Below are 19,254 nucleotides of genomic sequence, written 5' to 3'. Positions count from 1 at the left end.
TTTACCCGTTATGAGTATGGGTTAATTCCATGGTATCACTTGTTTGTGGTCATAGACAGTTGCATCTTATTGGAAAACTCACAATTTGTTCTTTCAAAGGTGCCTTTATATTACTATGTACATTTCAATATTTATATATGTGCCATTTATATTTGTTTACTATTATGTAGGTAACAAGGAATTAAGTGAAATATTAAGAGAGTTTATTGTTTCAGGGACAAGGATGTTGTGTACAAGTAACAAAGGGGAAAAGAGGAGGAGAAAATGGGAGAGAGGAGAAGAAAAAAAGTGTGCAAGGCATAATTTACAAAATATTCAATGAACTTTTTCCAAATAGCACCACATTTTTTGAAGTGGTGGAGCCTACTAAACACGACTGTTTCCATAGATGCCAGCTGTGCCATCTTGTCATACCAGATTATGACCTTTGGAGTTGTACTACATTGGAAAAGTAGGAACATAATCCTGCATTATCTCTAAATAAGGCCCCCTGTAGGAGTGCAATCTGGGAAGAATTCAGTTTAAATTTCTGGGGTTATACCCAAGAACACACATCTGACAAATGTATTAGGGTGGTGGGCAAAACCATGTTCATTCTGGTTATAATTTATTTCCATAAAGAATTAATAATAGGGCATGACCAAAATATGTGCCTAAGCATTGCTTGCAATGAATCACATCTCCAGCATGTATGTACTGGCAGTATATACAGTAAAAGCTCTGCTGGTTAATTGAGTGGCCCTGGCTGTCGCTTCTCACGTTGCATCTGGGGTGTCCCTCCGCTCCTCCCACGTCATTGCCACTGCTCCCTGCAGGACAAGGAGGTGGGTCCCGCACAGCCCCGCACAGCCTGTTATGCCCCCAGGCCATGAGGGCTCAGCAGCGCAGGCTGCTTTGCCCCAAGCCATGGGGGCTCAGAGAATCCTGTTTCACTTTATCTTAGAAGCCGGCATGCTGGTTAGTGGAGCATGCTGGCTTGTAAGATGCCGGATAACAGAATTTTAACTGTATATGTTTGGGGGGGGGGGGGGAGGCTTGTGTGTCTTTTTAATTTAGAGGGAGCTCAGTGCAGATGAAAAATGATCTTTTGTTGCATAAGACAAAGTCCATGATCAATTGTCAAAATGTAAATATTGTGAATTGCTGATTATTATTATTATAATTATTATTATTATTACTATTTTCACTAGGATTGTCATCTGATACCCTAGGTCTTCATTCCATTTCAGTTGTAAATAGTCTGTAGCAGGTCTATTTTGTGACATTACATATTCAAAGGCTAAAAATAGGCATTGCCAAATGACGCTGATCAGCTGTGCCATGATCCACTTTATTGGCTGAAACACACCCCATCCTTTGATGGTTTGGGACAAGGAGTGGTGTGTTTATCTGGGACTTGAAGGGTCTAGTCCTGCATGCCCTGGGAATTCCCAGGCAAGATTGGGCCCCTCAAGCCCTAAGAGTGCCTACCTGGCTTTGCCCATTTACCTATAGGCATCCCCTGAGATCCTAGGGGGTGAGTCTGAGTAAGCAGAGAAAATCTGGGTTTCCCCACTTACCCAGATGAGCCCCTAGGGTCTCTAGGGACCCATTTGGTAAAAGGGGAACATGGGTTTTTTTCCTGCTCACCTAGACCTTTTCCTGGGATCTCCTGACTTTCTTAGCTTATCCGGATGGGTCCCCTGAGATTCTGGGTGTGGACTGAGCTAAGATGGTTCCTAGTGGATGCATGGGACATGCCTCTATGCTGGAACCTGCACAGGCTTCCTCTGCTTACAGACACCAGCCCTGGAGACTGCATGTGGGTCTCTGTAATCTTGGAACACCAACTTCCCCACTTAGAACAGCACCCGCAGATCCCCTGGGTGCCTCTCTATATGCAGGTCAAACCCAGGCAGGTACTCTGGAGGCTTGAGCACCTGCCCAGGATGGGTAGAGAGTGCAGGGTGCTTTTTGCTCATGTCTTTGCTCACCATATTTTTTTTTGCTGCCACAAAAAATGTATGGTGGTAAAAATGAGACATCAGGTCTGTTTCTACTCACAGAGTGATTGCACAGAATGGGGAAGAGAAGCAGATTTTGAAATATCTGTATTTTAAGAGGTTTGTGCATCAGCCAAGTTCCTTGGGAAATGGTCAAGATCCCAATAGCAATCAGGAATACATATGTAACACATGAAAGTGTAGCACTGCAACAGTTTTAGATTGAATCCAGGGCAAAAAAGACTGGGAAAATGGCTTTATACATAGCGAAAAGGAACTTTCATAACTCAAAAAATATGAATAACTTTTTGGGAGAATTTTACAAAATAGCCCATGTATAAATTGGAGCCAATCATAAGGAATTTCAATTCCGATTTAATTACTGGATAAGGCTTAATGTAACTGAAAGGAAGGTTTTAGAATGAAATACTCAATTCACAATAACAGGTATAAGTCATTCTTTTCACTGACATCCAACTAAAGCAAGATGAAATTCTAGGTTTTAATTCAATGACCATTGGGGGTATACTAGAAATACTGTTCTATCTAATCATGTTCATCCTAATCTAATATTACCAGTTAAACATGTCACAATATATTGTAGTCTTGCAGATTTTCGTTAAAAATGAAAGAGTCCATCTCTACAGCCCCAATTCCTCAGATTACTTCTTGTACCAATTATTCAGATACTCCTTGGGTTACTGCAAGCTAGTGTCATTTGGAAGTTATATGTTTTGGAACTGATCTGAGGGCCCAGACATCTTCAAGCTACAGAAGAACAAAAGTGATATTGTTTGCATATACAGTATAACTCCCAGCTGAGTTGTGCTGTATATTTTTCTAGTTCAAGATCAACTTGCTTCCCCAATCTTACCACAAATGAACAATGAAAAATAACTCTCCCATTAGGAAAAAGCAGTCACTTACTAAGTGCACTAGTAGAATTTTGCAAGTCTACTGCATACAAAAATATTTCTTGGGTGCAGAATTTGCTCTTGGAGTAACCAAGTGCTGAATTTAGCTAAATCAGTTTACTGACAGTAAGTATCTGAGAAATTATGCAGGTTGATTAGTGAGACACAAAATATTACTGAGGATAACTGTACTATTTTGAGAAGATTCTCCCTTCAGCAAGTGTTTGAACACATTGCATGTAGCCATTTTAAATAGATACACAGATGTGAATTCAGGTGCAATATAGTTTGTCTCTTTGTTGGATACATTTAACCCAGTCTGTTTATTTTCAGTTGTTCTAAAGATGTCTCTCTCAGGAAGTTCAAAAAGTGAAAGTTTTAAGTTTTATTTTATTATAATATTAATTAATATATAAGGAAAAGACTGGTTGGAATGAAAGTAATACTATATTTATTCAGCAGATTTTAATTAAAGTGTATTTATTTTGCAATCAGTCATACTCACTTCTTGGAATCTAATTCCTATGCACACAGCTTTTCACATACACCATAGAGAAACCAAGCAGAAATTAAACATCACCTGGGATGTAATCTCACTGACTAAACACCTGACTCTTGTGTACTTGGCAACTGAATTGGACTGAAGACTTAGCTTTGTAAGGAGTGACCTAGAAACTACTATGCAAAGCCTAAGCAAAAGTCTCTGTTATGTGACGAGTACCCATCTGCAATGATAAGGAGGAGACAGTCTTAGATAAAGGAGGCTTGAAAACAAAAGCAGAATCAGAGTACTGGGTCAAAGAGCTCATTAAAATACTAAAAATCACGCCCCTAGGTGGGGAAAAGGTATGCTAATGAAACATACATGTATGTTAATGAGATACATAGCTAAAACACAGGTATAGAGACATGCTCAGTAAAGAACTCCTTGCGTCACTCCTTTATAGCCAATTAGCAAAGAAGGATGCTTATGAAGGTCCAAAACCCCTGTATAAAAGGGGCTTAGAATTGGAAATCTGGTGTGCTTGTTATGTGAAATTATTCCGCTTGCACCTTTTATTGCTAGCAATAAACCTTCTTTATACTTTCACCCCTGGTATCTTTATTGGCCTTTGCATACCAGGCACGAACCCAGACTTGAGCTGGTGCTCAACAGCTTCAAAGCACAGGTAGAGAAGACAAAAGGGAAAGTTGGTGTCCGTAAAGACATACTTTGAAAGTTGGTCACCTCAAAATGGGGAGTGAGCCCAGCTACATTATGAACCATTGCTATTGCCTTGTGTTACTCCACTGCAGATTGTTCATATCCAGTATGGGAATGATTAGTTCATGCCAAGAAAATAGACCTCATTTTAAGCAACAGCTGTCATGAAATAACAGGATGTCTAAAGCTGACACTAAAGGATAGCTTGTACTCACTGGCTGGCATTGTGCCACCTGATATCAGAAGAAAGGTAATAAACCAAAAAGAAAGATCACAACAGATGGAACACCCCAGACATCCACTTCATGGTGATACAGAAGCAATTGAATGGCTTAAATGAAAGAAATTTGTGACCAATGTTGAGCTGTTGGATGGTAACAGGGCGTGGCTGAGGTCATGGAAGGAAAGATTATGTATGATCAGGTGCTCTGAAATGGACCTGAAACCCCAGGAGAACCTTCCAAAAGGGGAAGATCTAGTTTGGCCAACATGGCAATGCCAGAATTGCCTGTGCTCGTGACCTGGAAGATCCAAAAAAAATAAAAAAATCATATTGGGCTACTCTAATGATACAAATATGGGTGCGTCCAGACAAGTGCGCACATGCCTGTTGCCCCGTCTCAAACCCCTTTGAGGCGGGGCAACAGGCATGTGCAGAATGAAAAAATGTTCTCTGCGCTGCAAGTCTGTAGCGCGGGGAGAAAATTACACCCCTGGATATCCAGGGGGCTAAAAAAATGCTCTGCAATAGAACAGAGTAAGGCATGGTTCAACACCGTGCCTGGAGTGAGTCCTCCAAAAGAGATGCTCTGGTTTTGGCCAAAGCATCTCTTTTGTGTTTCTGCTGCCCCTGGCGCTGTCCAAGGTAAGTTGGGGGGTAGGGGGTTCATGGGTGTCGGGGGGGTGAGGGGTGGCAGGGGGATGCGGAGGGGGGTTTGGAGAGTGGCGGAGGGGGATGTCCCTGGGGCTGCAGGGGGAGGGGAGGATGTAAGGACCTGGCCCAGATCCCTGAGGCTCACTAATCTGGCTTTGCACTGGAGTGGGTTGCACGACTCCTAGGAGGTGCGCACAGAAGCAGCGCCTCCCGGAGCCCTGTGACCCGCTTCAGTGCAAGGCTAGACTAGCGAGTTACATGGGTCTGGGCCAGGTCATGCACGGCAACCGCACGGAGCCAAGCCAGGTCCTGCTGGCTCCAAGGCTGGCAGGACCCGGCTCTGCTCCTTGTGGTCTCCACGCGCTGCACTGGGCTGGGGAGCACAAGCCGCCCAGGGACTGTGCAGTTCATGATGCCAGGCCGGGCGTGGTGTGCGGGGACCATGCAGAGCTGAGCTGCGTCTTGCCAGTCCCAGGTGGCTCGTGTTCCCTGGCCCAGCTCAGCCCATGGAGACCGTGTGGAGCCAAGCTGGGTCCTGCTGGCCTTGGGGCTGCTTATGCCGCCCAGCTGCCAGGTGGCACAAGCAGCCCCAGGGCCAGCAAGACCCAGCTCAGCTCTGCGCAGATGCTGTGTGCTGGGCCAGGTCCTGCTGCTATAGGAAGGGCCCAGCTGCGGCAGGAACCTCATGCCTCACTGGCCCCTGTCACCATGGGCCCTGCCTGGCTGGGCTGCAGAGGGGGCCCAGGACCCAGCTGGGCCTGGCATGCGGTACCTGCATGCTGCACTGGGTCCTGCTGCCACAAGACCAGCCCAACTGGGCAGCAAGATCAGCCCTAGGGCTAGCAGAACCAGGCTGGGTTTGGTGCATGGACCCCTGCTGCAGATGTTAAAGGTTAGTTATGGGCCCTGGGCAGGGGGGCTGGGGCCCTGTGGGGGATAGGGGCTGTGGCCCTCCAGGGTGGAGCTGGGACCCTGGGCAGAGGGGCCTCCAGGGTCCCTGGGACCCTGGGCAGGGGCCCTGTGGGGGATAGGGGCTGTGGCCCTCCAGGGGGGAGCTGAGACCCTGGGTAGGGGCATATTCCATGTGCTGTGTTGGGGCTGCACCCTGTGAGGGCCAGGGGACCCACCCCTCCTGAGCAGCCCCCACACAAGGCCCCCCACACCCATAGTGCCCCCAGCAATTGCCCCACTCCTACCCACAAACCAACCCACATCCCTCCACATCCACCCACCACCTTCTCCCACACCCCTTCCCACCACCTTCCTGCAAACACCACATCCCCCCATCACACACCCATTATGTGTGAAAAAAATCAAAAGCACAGATCAACACATAGGTATTTAGAATTTATTTTTTCATGATGATAGAGACACTCATAGGCTTCCAAATTGCTTTAACATTGTAAATATACCAATAAAGAATTACCCAACGTATCACTGTCTCTCTTTCTCTCTAGGGGTGTGTGTGTGTGTGTGTGTGTGTGTGTGTGTGTGTAGAGTGTTTTTTTTTGTTTTAAATGTGGAAGAACATGGATTTGGGGGTATTTAAAAAAATGGATTTGGGATGCTGCTGCAGCAGTCCAGCTGGCACAAGGGGTAGTGTCCCTTGGTATTAATTGGCTGGGCCCCAGAAGCTCCAGAGAGCGAGTAGCCCTGAGTTGCTTGCCAGGGCAGCTTTCTGTATGGATGGGGCCAGGACCAGGCAGCTTTTTATACTGCTGGGGACAGCACAGGTGCTGGCCCTGGGCTCTAGCTCCCCATGGCTGCAGATCCGGGAGGAGCCAGGCAGGGTTATTTTGCCCCAAGTGGCACAATTTGCTCCACACCAAAGTGCATGTCCGAGCTCATGCAGTGAGGCAAAAAGCCCCAGCTCAAATTGGCACCGCTTCTATTTGAGCTGCTGCAAGTGCACTTGCTTACATGTGTGGATGCGCCCTATATGGGCACCTATATGTGTGCCTCAAGGCTACTCCAATGCACTTGTGGTGGAGCACAGGGTGCTCCTGCCACTTTAAGGGCCTGGAGCCGGCAGCCTCCAGGTGCCTGATTAGGGCAGCCATTTTGGGGCCTATATAAACCAGGCAGTTTGGCTGCAGGAGGTCAGGCAGCAACATTGTCTGGCCTTAGGGCTGCTGTGTATGTCCCGGAGGTAAGGGGAAGCTGTAAGGGGATGGTAGGAGGCTCCTGGTCCTGGGCATGACCTGAAACTGCACCCTGCCGGGAGTGGGTGGTCTGGTGGGGCTCTCAGTGGCACGGGAGCCCCCAGGAAGTGCCAGGCCAGTGATCACCCCAGTGAAAGGCGGGTCGGGGCACCTTAACCCCTAGCTCCCACCACCACCGGGTGGGTGACCCCTGAGTGTTATGAGGGCCGAGAGGGCCAGTGTTGTGAGGGGCCCAGAGAGGGCGGACCCTGAGAGTGGCAGTGATGTGGGCGAGGTGCTGCGGTTGCTCCTAGGAGGAAGGGAGTAGTGGCACGGTGAGGCCCAGTGTTAGTGAGTGGCTAGAGAGACCCAGCCCGAAGGGGAGAGTCCCCTCGACTGGCCCATGCTGGGGCCAGGACCAGCGAGGGTCAAAAGGGCTGAGGGCCCACTGCGAGGGATGCCCAAGAGCCGGGGGCCTGGGGTCCCGACTGGCCTTGAGGTGGGCCAGGGCTAGGTAGCCGAAGGTTCCGGGGGAACCACACCCGAGAGGGGAAAATAGCTTCGGGTGGGTGAGGTAGCCCAGATGACAGCGGAGTGGCCGCCTGAGTAGAGAAGACCATAGTGGGGTCGCGTGGAAGATTCTGGGGCCCAGTGTGGGGGCCGGTGAGGAAGAACACCATGATGCCATCTGCGAGGCTTGGGCTGTGGTATTAGGGGAGGTCGGAGCCGCAGAGTGCCCCTGGGCATCGGGGCAGTCGAAGGGCAGCCTCCCGCTTGATTAACATCCTAATTGAACTCATTATCATCAAAGGCGTGGCAGGCGAGATGAGCGGGCGGTTGCCCAGAGACAGGTGGGCGGGCCATGAAGAGCTCGGCCCTGAGTAGGCCTGCTGTCACGGTGACAGGCGGGCGGGCCACAGAGTTCGGCCCCGGGAGGCCCCCCTGTCACAGCACTGTAATTACAGCATGTTAGAGCAGACTTGACTAATTGAGCCTGCTGAAGTGTGGTAATTACTATGCTCCAGAAGACTCCAGTGTCATGTGTATCAGTGTCCATGTGCTAACAAATGGTGGTGGGGTAGCTTAAATGAGCTTTAGTTAAAGTGTCCCCGCTGTCACTTTTCAGTATGGGGATCCTGATACATGTGACACTCCAGGCACTTTAATTAGAGTGGCTCTGAGAGCTGCTCTAATTAAAGCATGTGTCCCCCCTGAGCATATGTATAAATGCCCCATGTGAGTATGGTGAAGTGCAGATTGTGAAGCACATGCTTGTTTACTGACTCCTTGGTGAGACCTGTAACCAGGAGAACTTTGCTGCAGCAATGGAAAGAGCCATTGCTTGTGCATGATTTTGGAAAAACATAGTTTATGACAAGAACACAAGTAGTAGTAGTAGTAAAGTTTTCATATTAACCTAAAAGTACTGTACGTGGTTTGAAAAATGTAATAAGCTATAGTTTATACTTTTATAAAGTAGGTTGTTAGCAAGTCACAAAATTTTAATCAGATAACCCCTGCATTTATTAAGTGACCATCTCTCTTCATAAGTTTTTAGATAATACTGTTGCTTGCACAGACATTTAGTCTGAGGTATTTTGCAGACTGACTTGGAATAGACCTCTACTTCAGTAAATATGAAACATGTGACTAACTTGAAGTTATCACCGTCTTACTATGTGAAGCATTGTCCTGGCTTTGCAGCTAATCAAATTTGTCATGATCCCCTCCCTCCCTATAGCTATAGAAGAAAATCATATTGATATTACTATCATCTTCTGTGAATCTATTAAATAGAATGATTCCATCTTTCCAACATAAAACACCTTCTACAGCACTTTCTGTAAGTTTGAGAAAACAGATAGCACATTCACACTTAAAAATAATTTTAATCATCATATTTTCAATACTCCCTACAAATTTTGCCCTTAATCTTTCCTCTGTCCATAGAAAGAATAAGCATTTAAAGTTCTATTACCAAAGACTGTGTAGCATACTGTGTGTTATGCCGTAATGATTCAAAAACAAGGACAGTGAAAGAGGTCTGCTTTAATCAGTGCCTGAGTTTTTTAATTGATTAGAACTGAGTAACACAGGCTTCTGTACAACAGTGATTCCACATGGCCCTTGACAAAGGCTCTTAAAAGTACAGTTCTGTACATCTTCTTCCTTCAGTCAGACATAACAGTAGCAACAATTAACAAACAATTTTAAAAAGAAGAACATTACAAATATTTATAGTTAATCTAGTTAAGAACTTTTCCTTTTAACATATTTTTTATAAATCTTTTGCAGTCAATATCCTGCTGCCTCTTAGCCAGAACTCTCCCATAAATTGAGACAAGAAACCTGGAATTGGCTGTCCCTATATCTTATACTGCTTGCCCTTTTTATATTCTGCAGAGTCTCATGTTAAGTTGACAGAGTCAGAGTCCATATTTTGTCTGAGACTGGAAAGGTTTTTATTTTGTTTTATTCTCCCTGTCCTGTCCCGGTCCCTTCTTCCCACCTTACTTTTTTTTCCTTTTCTTTTTGAATGTTTTATAATCAATATCTGGACCTTCTTTACTGCATTATTGTCAAGTGCTCTAGAGAGAGTCTGCTACCACCAGAGTTTCCCAGGTTGGTATTCAGTTTGAAAATTATGCATTTGTACCTGCAAAAAAACCTTAGTATTATTGTGAGAGATTTCACAGGTCCTTCTGGCAATAGCAGTTTTATAACCAGTTTCTACTAACTTTACCTCCCCGCCCACACAACAATAAAATGTGTATACTCTTGGGGTAGGACCAAAGTCATCATCTTTATTTTAGCATATTAACATTCAGTCCTTGGTAGCATCTATGTTGACCAAATTATTGTAAGAGGGCCATGTTAATATTCTTCTTGGATGTGTGTGTGAACAATGGAACTTTGCAATTATTCCAGTAGCATCTAAGGACTAAGGTCTGTTTCAGTAACTCCTCCAGTGTCTCAGAGTCAGATTATTAAGATTTCCACCCCACATCTGATGGATGTCTTTGCACAATAGCTTTTACAGGTTTATGGTATAGGTAGCTAAATGTGGCAGGTTTTTTCCTCCATACAGCTCATTATTCCAAGGCATCTTTATACCCCTCTGCGGCCTGCTGAAGCATAGATTGGAGAGAGCCTCAGTCTGCGCATCTTGCTTCGGTAATTTTTCTCATAACTAAGTGTATGGTAACTAAGTGGATGGTATTTCCACTTCATTGAATTTATGCTGTGGGGTTTTGTGTGCTTTTTTTGTTTTTTAAGCTTTAGCTATGCAACTTCTGGCTCTTCCAAATGGTCTCAGAGTCTCTTGTTATGTTCTTACTTTTGCAGATCAAAACATCAGCTCTATAGATTGTAATACTTTCTGTACCATCAACATTTGTTGCATTTTCTGGTGAGATAGCTCTGGTGCCAAAAAACCCCATATAACCATCTGAGGAGAATTGCTTCCAAGTTGGGTATTGATTATATACAAAACTGTACAGTTTTCTGGGGGGTGGGGCTTGGGTTTTTTTCCAAGGATGAATTTTAAGAACACTGGTTATAAACAAAGCCTAGAAAAATACTTAGCATCATGCAATGACTTCTCCTCCTGTAGGAAGTGGAAAGGGTTTAAATAATTATTTCATTATTTGGGGTCCCTGTGGTGATCCTGACAACAACATAAATACATTGTACCAACATTTCTTTTCCATAGCAATCAATTTTGGCTCTTCTATGAAAAACAGAGGAAATAGTAGTGAATCTGATGCTTTTGCTTGTTTTTGTGAAGGACTCTGATCACCCCATAAAATTGCAAGATTGGCTCTTAACCCTAGATCAGATATAACCCCTTCTATGTTTTCATGTCTCTATTTTAAAGCATATCAATTGTGCTTCATTTTTATATGGAGTACAGTGATCTTCAACTTTCTTAGATATGGTTTCATAGTTAACCTTCTCTTTCTGACTTAACTGAAAGCTATTAAAAAGATTAAGTGTTTCAGAACCAGCTATTGTTATAAATGAGGCTATCTTTTATGCTAGCATCCATTACTTGGAGATTAAGAACATAGCAGTGTTTAAAACAACTTAAGTAGTACTCCAGGCTTCTGGAGAGTTTCAGTTTTGGTGAGGCATTAACTACTTGATTCTTCCTTTCAAGTTATTTTCTTTGTTTATGGTGTTCCCCTGTGGGGTCAAGCCAACTCTCAGGATCTCAATATTGTGCTGTTAGACAGGAGGGTGTGACACAATTGCACACACACACACCCACCCACCCACCCACCCAGCTCAGGCACATACACATCCAAACCAACCTAGGCACATGCATACCTATCACCAATTCAAGCACATACACACTACACACTATAAATTAGACAAAAATCAATTGTCAATACCCGCACACTCAGTACACATACACAGATGACTAATTTGTATATCATGCACATCATGACATTATATACACACACGCACACTCGCCAGTTCACACACATACAACCCTTCCTAACTTGGATGGTACAGTGTGTATGTGTGTGCTTGGGGTACCTAAGATACTTGGGGGAAGGTTCAGGTGAGAGAGAGAGAGTTAAAGTGTAGGGAGTGAAGGTCACCAGAACTGGTGGGCTACAGAGAAGCTGACTGAGGACCGAGGCTTGGGTTTACTTAAGGTAGACTGGGGCTGGAAACTGAGGCAGACAGCTGAGATATAGGGGTGGGGGGTGGCAGATAAGTGGTGGCAAGGAGGAGACAGCCAGGAAAGAAACTGAGGCAGAAACCTGGTTACTCAGGGGAAAAGGCAGTGGGCATAAGACAGTGGCAAAGAAACAGGGGGTTGGAGACAGAGAGGAGCTCAGGACAGGTGCTGGAGGTGGCAGTGAGCCAGAAGCAGGAGAGGGAGAAATGAGACAGAAGTTAGAGGGGCGAGGAGCAGAGATTGGAGCAGGGCCAAACCATAGTAAAGCAAAACCCAAGTTAGGGGTCCAAATAACAGTTTTATTAAACAGACAACATACTACACAGCCCCATGAAGTTATTGGTACACACACACACACACACACACACACACACACACACACACACACACACACACACACACACACACACACAATGGCAGCAGGAGAAAGACTCGGTGGAAGGGTTGTAGTCCAGGTGGGGAAGAGAAACAGAGTCCAAGTCCTTGGTTGAAGAGGGGGTGGGGGTGATAGCTACCTATCCAGGCTGGAAAGGGGTCCTTGTCCAGTAGGTGTTGTCCAGAGGGGGGTCACCGGCAGGGCCTCTGGGTGGATAGGTGGTGTGGCATGGTGCTGCTCCAGATGGAGAGGGCATCCCAAGGAGTCAGTCTTCACTACCCCTTTTATGGGGCAGACTACTTCTGATCTCCTATGGGGAGGGCCTGTCCAGGCAATATCAGTCCTGTTCCAGAGGGCTTCAGGTGTTCTTACTGAGCATGTGCAGCCTGGCACAAAGGTGGGTTGCCTCATCTTTTGTTTCTTGAATGGTGAGGGTGGTTCCAAGGACTGGGTCCTTGGTCCAGGTATTGGTGTTGATGGTTTGGTCATTCAGAGGGAGCTATTTATAGACCTACTGCCATTGTCTCTCAAGCACCCTCATTCATCCCCTTTCATTCAGGTACCAAGTTACATAGGAGGGGTAGGTGTGTGTCATGGTTACACAACCAGGCCTGGGGACAGGATGGAGACTTGACAAACAAAATGGAAACTTGACATGACTTATTCCAACTTACATATATAAGCCTAAAACAGTAATCACACAATATAAAAGCAGTAAAAAAAAAAATAAATCCATACAAAACGTAATAATTATCACTTATAAAACAGTGGATATCTATATCAAAATAGCAGGGCACTTATTTGCAAAGAGGGGAGAAAAAAATAAAACTTACTACCTAAAATAAAATGTTAAAGCTTATCCTACATCTTAGCTTACTTATACTTATCTAGGGAATAGAGAGGGAGAGAAAAAGTCAGAAATGGTTGGGGAAGGGGAGGGAATGCATTTTAAATTAAAAAAAAAAAAGAAAAAAACTGGGGGTTTTGCTACAATGGTACACTTGGTACTGTGACAAATCCTGTGCCCAGTGGTTCTGTGGCACCCTCTGGTGGACACATGACTCCTGTCTCCTCCAATTCCTTGGTGCTCTTCCCTTTTCCTCATCTGCCATGCCTTGATGTTGTTTGAAAAGAAAAGGTTGGAAGGCTTCCCTCAAGGTCCAGAGGGAGTCCAGTCCATTGTCAATTTGTCTTTGTTCAATCTGTCAGAGCCATTCTGGTCCTATGGTTCCCCTAGACACCAAGTGCCTTAAGGACAATGTTCATGGCCTCTGTCCACTCCTACAGCCACATGACATCAATTCGGTGGAGATGCTCATGCTCACCAAAATACTTGTCTCTTTCTGGCCTCCACCTGTGGGGTTTTGGCCTTCTCAATCTTGGCCCCTTTTCTCTGGCTGTGCCCCCTCAGCCTAGACCCACAGTGTTAGACCTCAGCTTTCTAGGTTACAGCCCTGTCTTGCACTTTTGGAACTATAAGCCCCCTTCTGCTTCTAGTCTCACCTTTCATAGGTTCTGGGGCCCTGGTTCCCCTGACCCTAGTCTTGCCCTTCTTGGTTTCTGATCCTCCAGGGCTCAGCACACCTTTCCTACCCCTTTCTGGTTCAGGCTATTGGCCCTCTCAGCCTCTGCTACTTGCTGCTTATACCCCAGCCCCTGTTAGGGGTCAAAGCTTGGCATGCCCCTCAGGAACCCTGTGGCTCATACCCCTGCCTATGGCAAGGCTCAATAGCATGCCTTTCAGATATCTCTGTTGCCTCCTTCACCCCTTTTAGCATCACCTGGACTGCCAGCCTAAACTAGAAAAAAAACAAGCTATTGCTTTTAACAAAAAACTTCCCGCACTCTGGCTAAACAAACAGTTGAGGAGCCCTTGCTACCTGGGGCTGTCACCTCTCTGCCTCCCTAGTAACAGGAGCCTATGGCTCCCCGTTACACATACCATAAGTTGTTCAGGAATTACTCAGAGTCACAAAGTCTGACAGATGTGCTTCATTCACTCTAACTGATCAGGACTCAGTAACATGAGCCTTTGTACAACATAGTAGTAGTTCACTTACAACTTTCACTAAATGATACAGTAGAATTAACCATAAAATTATATATTATATAATAAGAAAATTACATGATTTCTGGTTATTGGTAAAAGCATACTATAATTATATAGTCTACTAATTTAAACAAAGTAAAATTAAACATATGTGTTGATACATAAAAATAAATAAAATGAAGCAATATGAAATAGTAGAATAAAAAAATTAAAACAAGGAATTCTATTTGATTTTTGGTCTTTTAATTTTTGTGTAAGTAGTGCCAATACCAAGTATAGGACAGAATGTAATATGCTAGAGAGGAGCCAAATTGTTTTTTTTTTCTACATTAGCCAAGTACTTAATATTTCCACTAATGGAGAGATCCATTTCACTCTTGTTTCTTCAATGAACAAAACCACAAATAGAGATTTAGGTAATCTGTTTTCTTGTTCCTGCAAGAAAACGCCCTGTCTGAATATGGGGTCTGACACCACCTACTTATGATGCCTGCTGATCTCATTAAAGTGAATTGCAGTTTTGTAATGGCCTCTCATTGTAGTTTTGTCCTTCAGATGGATATCTAGGCCAAAATAGTGTTTTATTAATTTAAAGGGGATGTTCAAGACAATCTTACTGCCTGTATATTTGTCTGCATCTTGGCATCTTCTTAAATTTATATCTAGTTTTAAATATAGGGGAAATATTGGGTCAATAGTTGTCAGCACATTTCCCAGGCCATTTGTCTGGAAAAGAGCATAAATGAGTGTTTGTACATGTCATGGCGTTTGAACCTTGTTAATTTACCATGCCTTAAAAATGTTAACCTGGGTTATTTTCGTGCATCACATTTGTTTTTGCACAACACAGGCCGTTGAACGAGTTAAGTGTCATGTGTAATCCTTGCGTATTCCAGCAGGGGGAGGCAAATACCAATCTACCCCCAGTAATGACTTTCCTAATGAATTACAGTAGGAGGCACATGTAAACTGGCCTCCACAGTCCCGGTCCCCTTCCCTCTACTGGGAGTCTCACACTAATTCCCCCCAACCCCCTCCCACCTGGGAACTTGCAAAACCCTGCCACTTGCAACCACCTGGTCTCCCAGTAGACGATCCCGTGGTGATCCTGACAACAAGCCATATGAACCACCCCCTCCCATCCCTTTCCCTTTACAAAGTAACGAGCGTTTATATATATATGACTTTTTTTTATTTATTTTTTTTACTATATAACTGACATGATATCAGAAATGTACAGGATTGAGAGTAGTGAGTGGGTGATGGTAAATCCAACAGCTCTTACTTTTCTGCTTTTTAGGACTATATTTCCCAGCATTCCCAAGCTGCCAGGGCTTGGAACAGTTTCCATGGGGATGCGCCAATGAACGGGGCTGCTGGCCCTGCTCCCCTTCCTTGCCCACGTTCCACTGTGAATCTTTTTGTTTAGTGAGACATACGGCTTTTGCAGGGCTATTGAGAAATGTTTTTGAAATGGTGGGTTAAAGGTGGTCTTGGGGTGGAATATGTCCCCACCCTCCACCCCCAGCCACAATCCTAAGCCAGACTGTTCAGTTGCTCTCTGAACTCCTAAAATGAGGCTGTTTACTCGCTCCCCATCCACCCACCCGCTGGCCTCCCCAGTTGGCCACCTAGAGGTATACTTAACCCTTCCACCCATGGGACATGATTCAGGCTGGCTAGGTGCCTGTGTGTAATGAGCCCCCCCATCTCCCCCAAACCACTGCCAGCCCTGAAGCAGTAACACCCTACCCCAGTCCACATGCCCTGCCGCCCTGCTCATCCTCCCCTCCACTCCTACCTGCTACCTTCCCCTGCACACCGATACAGATGTTCATGTTGTAACTTGTACAGGAATTTATTGTAATCTAAAGAGTAAGCACTACTAGTTTCATAGACATTGGCGGGGCTGGAAGGGACCTCGTGAGCTCTTTGAGTCCAGCCCCCCTGTCCGAGGCAGGAAGTCTGCAGGGATCAAATGGTTAAAGCAAGATAAGCATCCAAACACCTTTTGAATGAATCCAGAGTAGGTGCTTGCACCACCTCTGGGGGGAGCCTGTTCCAGACCTTGTCACTTGGACTGTAAAGAAATTTTTCCTTATATTGAGTCTGAATCAGCCTTCTAGAAGTTTGTGGCCATTAGGCCTAGCTATCCCTTGTGGACACCTGGTGAACAAGTGTTCTTCCAAGTCCTGATGTACCCCCCTTGTATACTTATAGGCAGCCACCAAAGTCCCCCCTGAGCCTTCTCTTTGCCAGGCTAAAGAGTTCTATGACCCTCAGCCTCTCCTGGTAAGACTTGCTCTCTCGGCCTTTGATCATATGGGTGGCTCTCCTCTTGACTCTCTCAAGCTTATCCACATCCCTCCTGAAATGAGGGGCCCAAAACTGGCTTCAGTAATCCAGTTGCAGCCTCACTAAGGCTGTGTAAAGTGGAAGGATGATGTCCCTGATTTTACTTCAGATGCATTGATGGATGAATGCCAGAGTTTGGTTTGCTAGCCTGGCAATGGCATCACATTGAGGGCTCATGATCATTTTGTGGTCAATCGACACCCACAAGTCTCCTTTGACTGTAGTGCTAATGAACGTAGCACTGCCAAGCCTATATGTATGATGCCATTTTTTTTCTCTCAAGGTGAAGTACCCTGCACTTCATAGTTTCATAGTTTGTAGGGTTGGAAAGGACCTGAGTATATCATCAAGTCCGACCTGCTGCCATGGCAGGAAAGAGTACTGGGGTCAAACGACCCCGGCAAGGTGTTCATCTAGCCTCCTTTTAAAGACCCCCAAGGTAGGAGCCAGCACTACTTCTCTTGGAAGTTGGTTCCAGGTCCTAGCCGCCCTGACAGTTAAGTAGCGCCTCCTGATGTCTAGTCAGCATCTACCCTCCGCCAGTTTGTGACTGTTATTTCTAGTCACTCCTGGTAGTGCTCAGGGGAACAAGGACTTCCCCAGTGCCTGCTGGTCCCCTCTGACTAGTTTGTAACAGGCCACTAGATCCCCCCTCAGCCTTCTCTTGTGGAGGCTGAACAGGTTCAGGTCCCTTAGCCTCTCCTCATAGGGCGTGCCCTGCTGTCCCCTGATCATGCGAGTGGCCCTCCTCTGGACCCTCTCCATGTTGTCCATATCCCTCTTGAAGTGCGGTGCCCAGAACTGGACACAATACTCCAGGCTTGTCCACCATACAGCCTGCGGGCTGCCAGGCGGCCCGCCAAGCCATTTTCTGTGGCCTGCATTGCTGTGACTGGAAATGAAAGTAAAACACTGTTTACTTTTGCTCCCACCCCTTGTCCCTCCACCAGCCCCTCAGCAGCTTACTAATGGCTGCTAAAGGGTTGCTGACACGGTGCGTGTGGGAAGAGGAGTAGCCACGTGTCACTCGGGACAGGATGAGCCCAGCCGAAGCAGCAGGGGCTCAGCTGCACTTTCCCCCTACCTGCATTGGTCAGTCCCGAGTGGCACAAGGCTCCGCTGCCGCCTCTGCTGGCTGGTGCCGATCTGGGCAGGTCTGTCCCATCCAGAGCAGCACTCAGCTGAAGCTGGATTCCCACATGCTGCTGGGGTCGGGAGGAGCCTGGCCGGGTCAGCACTGGCCAACAGAAGCGGCAGCAGAGCCATGTGCCGCTCGGGACTGACTGGTGCAGGCAGGGGGAAAATGCAGCTGAGCCCCTCCTGCTCCGGCCAGGCTTGTCCCATCCCGAGTGGCACACGGCTCTTCCATCACTTCAGCTGGCCAGTGCAGACCCAGCTAGGCTTCTCCCCTCCCCAGCAGCATGTGGGAACCCGGCTTCAGCCACATGCTGCTTCAGATGGGATGGACCCAGCTGGGTCAGCACCGGCCAGGAAAAGCAGCATGCAGCTGAAGCTGGCTTCCCACATGCTACTGGGGATGGGAAGAGCCTGGCTGGGTCTGCACTGGCCAGAAGAAGCAGAAGCGGAGTCATGTGCCGCAAGGGATGGGATGAGCCCAGCTGGAGCGGCAGGGGCTCAGCTGCATTTTCCCCCTGCCTGCGCCCCTCAGTCCCGAGCAGCACATGGCTCCGCTACCACTTCTGCTGGCTGGTGCCGACCCGGCTGGGCTCCTTCCATCCCCAGTAGCACGTGGGAAGCCAGCTTCAGCTGCCTGCTGCTCTGGATGGGACAGACCCGCTTGGGTTGGCACCAGCCAGCAAGAGGAGCTGTTTCCTATTTGTTTGTCCAAGTCTAGTACAGGGTGACCTTAATATTGACTGGCAACTCATTTAGATCTAGCTTGTATACCTCTACAAAACAATGCATTATGTCATGTAGGCATACCATAAATCAACAGGAATATGGAAGGGAAAACAGAGGGAGGCACAGAGATTAGATCAAAGTTACAGATCAGTGACTAATCTGGGAATGGAACCTATCTTCTAAATTCTGCCAAATGCCCTAGCCACTGAAACTTGCTACCATTTTGAATACATAAATAATTGTATCAATAGGTATGCCATAAAACTAAAGATAGCAGAGTCCAGTTTTGACATTTTACCTGAGAACCTTGCAATGCTGCTGGATCAGCATTTGCTTTTCACAAATAGTTTATTTGACCTTACAAGTTTGGGTTTTACAGTGAGACAGCTGTCAAATCCAAATAAACTGGAAAAGAAAGTGTTGATCTTTATCAGATTATTCACTTGCACTGTATCTTCCTTTGCTATTTTTTTTTTCAACCTCAGCACTATTTCTATATCAAATTAGTTTTTAAGCATGGTGGGTGAAACAATGGATAAAACAGAATAAAAATCAATATAATAAAGTAATTTAGCATGAACACAAGTACTTGAAAAACTCTCATGTTTGGTTTAGTATTTGGTATAGAAATCCCTACCCTGGATCCCCTCTCCTTAATAATCCGGTATGATTTATAGATTTTTTGTTTTTTTTTAAACAGTTTTTGCTTTCATTATCCTTCATCATAATGCTTTCATCTCAAGGCCTCTATCTTAATCAGTATTACAGAGTATCAAAACAAGTAATAGAATTATATAGGTTCATA

Source organism: Alligator mississippiensis, chromosome 2 (genome assembly GCF_030867095.1).
Source record: "Alligator mississippiensis isolate rAllMis1 chromosome 2, rAllMis1, whole genome shotgun sequence".
Classification (NCBI taxonomy): domain Eukaryota; kingdom Metazoa; phylum Chordata; order Crocodylia; family Alligatoridae; genus Alligator; species Alligator mississippiensis.
This window is presented reverse-complemented; position numbering follows the sequence as displayed.